This window comes from Populus euphratica, unplaced genomic scaffold (assembly GCF_000495115.2).
Source record: "Populus euphratica unplaced genomic scaffold, PopEup_1.0 scaffold2044.1, whole genome shotgun sequence".
In the NCBI taxonomy this organism is placed as follows: Eukaryota; Viridiplantae; Streptophyta; class Magnoliopsida; order Malpighiales; family Salicaceae; genus Populus; species Populus euphratica.
In genome coordinates, this window is record NW_011501889.1 from 1 (window position 1) to 8682 (window position 8682).

The 8682-nt window shown below is 29.4% G+C and overlaps 1 long non-coding RNA gene across 1 annotated transcript; it reads right to left on the reverse strand.

Annotated features, from left to right (window-relative positions):
- Positions 1 to 6980: 6980 nt before the first annotated feature.
- LOC105118583 (uncharacterized) lies at positions 6981 to 8676 on the reverse strand. Its single transcript, XR_840985.1, has 2 exons — positions 7618 to 8676; positions 6981 to 7473 (listed from the first exon to the last, which is right to left on the reverse strand). It is a non-coding gene; the product is annotated as an uncharacterized LOC105118583 (long non-coding RNA).
- Positions 8677 to 8682: the final 6 nt, after the last annotated feature.

An 8682-nucleotide genomic window follows, 5' to 3' on the forward strand; every position in this document is an offset into this window, starting at 1 on the left:
ACCTAAATAACAAGTGGGCACTCTTGGTATTTCAATTTCTGACTGAAGTTTTTTTATTTTTATTTTTTATTTTTGGTCATTTCTAAATAATTATCTTTTTATGTTTTATATATATGAAATCTATTTTTAAAAATAAATAATAATTTTTGTAGATAATATTTTTTATATGTGCAATATTGTATTATATTTTTATTTTTTTTTATTTAGTAAATTTTATATGTGTTTATTTTTATTACCATTTGATTGAATAAATAAATAAATTTAGTAAACATAATTGGATAAATATCTCAAATTGCAGGGTTAAATATCTTGATTTAAATATATGTCTTGATTTTTTTATTTTTTTTAATTATAATTAATATTTTTTTATTTACATATATTTATTCATTTATTTAATTAAATCCTTATATAATTTTTTTAAATTTATACCTTGAATTTTTCTAGTGAAAAAATACATTAAAAAGCTTGTATTCGGTAAAATAGCTAGTTAGTTACCACACCATGTGGCGCAAATCAAGGGAGTGGAGTCTACTGTTACCCAAAGTATCAAAATCAATGAGAAAAGTTCTTAGCTCTACTTTGGATTTGTTCTTCTTTTTTTATTATTATTATTACTTTAATTGGAATGTCTTCGCTCTATTCACTCCACCTAAGCTGGTCCATGTGAGTTTTAATCTGTCTTTTTTATTGAAATTTATTTTTTTAATATTTTATATAATTATCATGTACTATATTTAAAATAAATTTTAAAAAATAAAAAAATATTATATTAATATATTTCAAAATAAAAATTACTTTTAACTGCAAAAATAACCAACGGTAACGGTGAAAGACTGCAAGGACTTTTTTTTGCCCCCACCGACCCTATATCTGTAATTACATGGAGGCATGGAATTGTGACCACGGCGACGTTGACAGCCTACCTACACTTCAAATTCCAAGCATGCGTCGTCGTTTTCCCACCCACCCTCTAATGGTAGGCATGAGCTGTTCGCGGAAAAACTCTAAAAGGAGATTCCGATTTCCCACCCACCCTCTTTGTTTTCGAAGATCCTCAGCCTTCACGTTACGGTGATGCCATCAACCTTGCTGCTTACGGTAACTATTAAGAGATGGTTAATTACCAGAAATTTAGTAAATATAAATAAAAATATTGATATAATTTTTTTGCGGGTCTACTAGAGTGGTATTTACGGACTGAATTTTTTATCATTAAATTTATCAATAAATACTAATATAAATATTCTCATGGTATATATTAAGGAAATCTAGTGAAAATAAGAAATTAAAAAAATTATATTGACATGTAAGCTTTACAGATGATGTTAAAATGGAATTAACTCAATAGTAAAGTTCATCCGTGAATATGCCGACGAAAAACTTTTTTCGATATATACTGGCAATATTACAAAAGGTACTATAGTGGGATTCAAGAAGAAAAATTATATGATGATGTTACATTTTTACCAACATAATTGCCGACAACATTACTATCAAAATAATTTTATTGGTCATTTTGTTGGTAATATTTAATTTATATACTAGCATTCAACCCTCATTTCTCCTTCTTTCTTATGCACTTTTTTTGTAAACAGTCACCCCTTCAATATCAATATAATTCAACCTCCCACGACAAATTCGGTCACCATAACACTCAATTTATCAGCATCTGTGTTTTGATTCAAATTTTGTTGAGGATTCTCCACCTTAAGTAGGCAAATCTATCCACAATTTTAAAATGTTAATTTTTTTTTGCATATTTTTGTAGTATATGTATTTTGTTTAAGTATTTACTTGTTTTATAGTTTTTTTTTCAAATAAATTTGTTGTATGAATTTATGATTTATATATGTTAGGGTTTGTTTTAGATTTTATGAAATTATATTTGTTTGTAAATTAATGAAACTTATGTTGAATTTTTAACTTTGGTGTTTTGTGTTGAAATAAATAATGGCTTATTTAATAGGTCTGTTTTATATTTTATCAATTTTATTGCCAAGATGTCATTTTTTGATAATTGTGTACAAATTTGAATTTATATAGATAATTGATAATGAATTAAGAGAATTATTAAAATAGATTAAATGAGCTTGAGCTAAACAAATATTTTTATAAATTTGTTTAGTTAACATGGTTAATTAATATATATTGTCATCATTATTTTATACAAGTTTGATAAAAGTAATGGATGATCATTTATCAAAGTATTGAGATTCACCCCAAGGTTGCAAAGAATAAATTATTGTAATGGGGTTTTGGATTTTATTAAATATAAAATATCTAATCTAAGAAATATTAATGGGGTATTAAATGTTTATACAAAAGGTGTAAAAATAAAAATAAAAATTGATCTAGTTGTTGTAGCGATGCATCTTTTACAAAAAAGATTCATAAAGAAATATTTGTATTTGTATGCACACATAGAACCATATATTTCTCATGATACTATGGTAGAAAGAATGATTGGATTAACTTCTAGTGCTAGCAACGTGCAAAGATTTATAGATGATAATAAAAATCCTTATAGGAATATGTTTATGGATATGATAAAAATGAATCAAGGTCTTGTTGGACAATGTTTAATTATAGATGAAGAACCTGAAGCAAATATGGTTAGATTTTTTTATCTTGTAAAAGATTTTTATGAACCATTATGAGATAATTTTATAAATTAAAGTAAATTATCAATCGTTGCATAGGTTTTCACCATCAAGTCGAATCATGGGTTGAGTGAGGCCGATCATGATAAAATTATCAAATAAGCAAGAAGTATTTTACTTAAAGGGAACAAGTTGAAAGAGAACTTCTATGTTACTAAATCCATGATGACACTCCTCGGTCTAAGATATCAAAAAATTAACGTGTCCAAACTTCTGCATGCTATACTACCTTGAAAATATAGGGCTGACAAAGTGTAAAACATGCGGACATTCTCGTTGTAAACTCAAAACTAGCATAGAAGGACTCTTATCGCATATAGAATACTTAGATATTTCATAGTCATACCTAGACTGTAGAGGTTATTCATATCATCAAAGACTGTTGAGTACATGACATGGCATCAATCACATGATACAGTGGATGGAGTAATGGTGCACCTTTTTAATGGATTCAATCGATTCATGTCATTTGTTGCTTTTTATTCTTGTTGGCTAATTATACTCACTATTTACAACTTGGCACCGAGGATGTGAATGAGGCTGCAGTTCATGTTTTTATCTATGATTATAATCGGTTCTAATAGTATAGGTTAGAATATAAATGTTTGTTTTCAACTATTGATTTATAAGTTGATGCATTTATGGTCATTCAAGGCTTTGACTTATAATATATTGAGGAAACAAATTTTTCATATGGAGGCAGCTTTGATGTGGACTATAAATGATTTTTCAACATATGGTATGGTTTCTAATTGGAGCATATATAGAAAACTAACATGTCCATACTGTATGGAAAATAACAAGGCATTCGTGCTCACAAACGATAGTAAAACATATTTTTTACTCTCACTAGCGATTCTTGTTAACAAATCACAAGTACAGAAAAGATTTCTTTATTGGGAGAGTTGAAAGGGATGTTGCGCCATCGTTTTTTTTTTTTTTGGTGAAGAATTATATAATATGATGTCAGAGTATAGTGAAATTGTGTTTAGTTTTCAATCCAACAATAAGTTTTCTAGTTTTAGTTTGACCCATAATTGAGTAAAGTATAGTATTTTCTAGAAGTTTTCTTATTGGAAGATCAATCTCCCACATCAAAACCTTAATGTCATGCACATAGAAAAGAATATTTTTTAAAATATTAATGGATGTTAAGGAGAAGATAAAGGAAAATACAAAGGCTAAAATGGATATAACTTAGTTTTGTCACTGTAAAAAATGAAGTTAGTTTATATTGGGTCACAAGTCGCAAAGCCCAAAGTTAGTTTTGCCTTAGATAAGAATTCACAGTTACTTATCTACCAATGGTTTAAGAGTTTGTGTTTTCCTGATAGACATGCCTCGAACATATCAAGTTTAGTTAATTTAAAGGATTATAGATTGTATGGAATGAAAAGCTATAATTGTCATGTGTTTATACAAGCACTCATTCCATTAATTTATTAGGATTTATTGCCAAAAGAAATATGGGATGCACTCTCAAAGATCAATTATTTCTTTAGAGATATATGCTCCAACAAGTTGTAAACATAACACATGAAAAGGCTTGAAACGTGTATTATGCAGACAATATACAAACTTAAGATGACATTCTCTTCATCGTTTTTTTACTCGATAAAGCATTTACCCATACATTTACCGTTTGAGGTAAAAGTTGGAGGTCCAGTCCAATATAGATAGATGTATCCATTCAAGAGTTAGAGATTACACATGTAATGTAATTAAAGTTTTATTATCTTATATATATATATATATATATATATATATATATATATATATAATCCAAAATATTTGTTTTATTCCATGTAGGTACTTATACAACCTTAAAAGAAAAGTTAAAAATAAGATGCATGTTGAGGCTTTGATATATGAGACCTATATTGTTGAAGAGATCTCAATATTTATCTTGTAATATTTCAAGCTTCAATTAAGAACTAGAATCAACCATGTTCTAAGACATGACGATGGTAGTGAAGTGTCTTCGAGTGGAAACTTGTCAATATTCTCTCATCTTAGATAATCAGCATAAAAAAATATTGATAAGAAAAAATATTTGTTTCAAATAGAATTCAGACAAGCACATAATTATGTGTTATTTCACTACGATAAACTAAGACCTTTTATTCAATAAGTATACTACTTCAACTTTGTTATTAATGAGCACTTTATCTCTTATAATATCATAAACAGTTGAATACCACGTAGGCATCATCATTAATATTTACTGTCCTAAAACTCACAAATAACTGAATCCTAAGTCTTTCAATTACAAGATGAGTAATTTTTCACGTAGTTCAAAACATATATAAATAATGTTTAATTATTATTATCAATCGCGACACTTAATTTCATTGCACATTTCTTGTTAACTATTCATAATTTCACTTCATGTACGAGGTTTATAAATTAGAAGGGAATGCTAGTGTTACTTTGTCTTAACTAAGTCTGGGTTTTGAAAGAAAGGTGAGTGCTACAACGAGTATTTCATCAATAAAAACCAGTTTCATATAGAAGAATATGAGCAGGGTAGATAAACATATAACAATAGGGTTGTGTTAAGGGATCGATTTCTAATGAGTTTAAAGTTGACTATTATGGAAAATTAGAAAAGGTAATTGAATTGCAATATCATAATGAGTATAATAGAGTATTTTTATTCAAATGTTATTAGTATAACACCACTAACAAAGAAATCAAAATAGATTCCCATAATAGTTTGGTCAAAATTAATTCAAAAGCTAGATTCTACAACATCAACAATATCTTTATTTTTGTCAAGCAATGCTAACAAGTTTATCACAAATACACTCTTTTCTTTTAAAAGGATCGTTCAAGAGTTAATTGGTTACTCGTATTAAAAACCAAACCAAATGGTTGTGTTGAGGTTGTTCAAGATGGCAACGATGAATCAAATGTGGGAGATGATGTCTTTTAACTTGGTGAGTTAATTAATCCATATCGAGTTGCTCTGTTAATTGACTTAAATGAAAATTCAAATTTTCACATTGAAAATATTTTTGTTGATGTTGACGCTGAAGAGTTGAATATTGTTTTTAACTCCAACGGACATGCACAAGTCAATCAAGATGATGATAGCAACGAAATTAATGTAGAAAATTACGATGGAGATGACAACAAGTCAATTGAAGAAGAAGAAGACAATTCTAATTAATATGCAAAACATAAAAGTGTAATGCCATAAATTATAATGTAATATTTATAGATAAAATTCATTTCAATATAATGAGAATGATGTTAATTTATTATTAAATTACAAGGAAATATTTATTTTATTATTGTGATGTGAATTGGTGTTATTGTGATATGTGTACAATTATCAATTTAAGTATTTGCAAAATAGATAAATAGGAAATACAGATACAATTTGGTATCAGATATGAAATACCGACAGTTTATTCATTACACACGGGTATACTAACGAGTTATATTCATTGGTATATTCCAATGATTATGGAAATTGTTTCTCTTATCCTGACACTATTCATGATGTTCATTACACACGGGTATACTAACAAGCTATGTATGTTAGTATATTGTAATGGTGATGAGAATTGTTCTTTTTTTCTCTAACATTGTTCAAAGTATTCATTATACACAGGTATATTGACGAGCTGTGTTTGTCAGTATATTCTGGTGGCGATGAGAATTGTTCCCCTTCCCAAGACGGCGATGCCAATTAATGGTTTTATTATTTCCACTGAAATCATTGACGAAATAGGGTTTCCAGTGCACTGGCAATTAATATTCTTACTAAATGAAGTACATGTTTTTACAGGTTTTCAATGAGAATTCTAATGTGACGGTAATTAATGCATTTGTTCTTAATAATTTTATGAATTAATAGTTGTGTTGAATTTTAGTTGTTATTAAAATATTTTTTGCATTATTTTGATGAATTTCAATTAATTATATAGGATTAATTTTAATTATTATTTTGTATTTATTCCATTTAGAATATTTTTTTGTTAAATTAGGATTACAAGTATTATCATTTAGAAACAATTTTGTTGAATTGTAATTGTTACTGAAATAAATTTGTTGTTGCAACGAGTAAAACATTGAGGTAGAGTCATTTTGTGGGGGTGTTTGTTGTGTAGGGTTCAAGTTGGGTTAAGGAGGACAGGATCCTGCAATCCCTGGTTTATATGATTGTAGGAATGTCCACTGCAATTACCAGGCATAAAAAGAACAACGGATTCGAAACATGCTTTGGTATCCAAAGAAACTATGGATTGAAACAATTACATGTAAACAAAGCAAACTCAGTTGTACAAAAAAGGAAATTAACTGACAAGAAAGAAGGAAATCTGCTAGTTTTATTGCAAACAAAGAGTTGCAGGAATAAGAAACAAGAAACCTCATTCCACTCAACAAAATCACTCCCATATTGAAATCACACCGAATAACAAATAGGTTTTCATTACAACACATCCCACTGGAACTATTAATTTTCTATATATAGTTTTACAAAGCAACAGTTACTAATAATTAGACTCCTGCTAATAGCTAACAGATAAGGAAAACATCAGTTATTACTGCCACTTGAATGATGTTCCAATAAAATTGACATCAATTATTGGATATCAACTGCCCTCTTTCCAATGTAAATGGCTGGAACTTTAGCCTACACAGTACGAATTTGATTCAGCAAAATCCTTGGCTTTATCACCCCTATACACGTTGTTAGATTCAGTCAATTCCTTCTGCTTAATTCTGCTCTGGATGCTCCAGTCTTGATCACTAGAATTTGCATCATACGTCTAATGCTGTTGATACCATCGGCTCTCAGGACCTGCCAAACAAAGCTCACAATTGATTATAAATGTCTCTAATATTCCACCTTTAAGGAGAACAGAAGAAAAGGTGTGGTATTGCTCTAAAGCAGATTCTAGAAATCAAAAACCAAATTAAACAATTAAGTCGTCAGGAAATTTACCAATTCATATGCATAAAAAGGCAGAAACTCGTGCTCCTATCGATGCAGACTGTAGTGCCCTCTCCTTTTCATAAGAAGTTGTTAACCATTTCCTCAATTTCTTTGCTTATATTCTTTGTAAGCATACAAATTTTGAATGCTATACAACAGGGATGCCACACAAAATAGAAGTAACTAGAGCTCCAGCTCTGAATTCTAGCTTAAATTTCAGCTTTAAAGGCTTGGAAGCAGCAGGCATCGAATTTGACAGCAATCAAGGAACAGCATGAGGTTTAACTGATAAGAAAACCTTCTTGAATCTTGAATTGTTAACCTCCTATAGTCAGTTTTGGATCCATGACACCACAAAAATCTCTCCTGTTGCAGTTTGTCGTTTAATCCTACCAAGTAATAGAATTACCACAGGTGCTGAATAAACACAAGACACGATGAAAGTACTGACAAGAATTCTTGAGAGAATTTACATGACAACCACACAACCACAAGGGGAAAAGGGTTCTTCTTGAACCTGACTTAATCTCTTCACACATGAGAAGTATCTTATCAGGGCACAGTAATTGAGATACAGAAGTGGGAATCTGTATTCTGTAAAGCAACATGGTCTCAATCATCAAACTTCAAAAAGAATTCAAGAGGCTAAAATAAAATAAAAAAGGAACCCCCAATCAACAGAATCAGATGTCATCATTAAATCATCAATCTTTGTACCTTAAACAAGTTATAGACCAAGAGATCAAGATCAAAGGAGAAGTGTAGAGAATTGGCGGAGGTTGTTTTCTTTCAAGTTCGACAAAAGTAGTCCCCAAAATAAACCCTTAAGAGTACTTAAACATGACTTAATCTCTTCACACATGAGAAATTATCTCACCAGGACACAGTAATTGAGATACATAAATGGGAATCTGTATTCTGTGAAGCAACATGGTCTCAATCATCACACTTCAAAAAGAATTCAAGAGGCTAAAATAAAATAGAAAAGGAACCCCCAATCAACAGAATCAGATGCCATCATTAAATCTTCAATCTTCGTACCTTAAACAAGTTATAGACCAAGAGATCAAGATC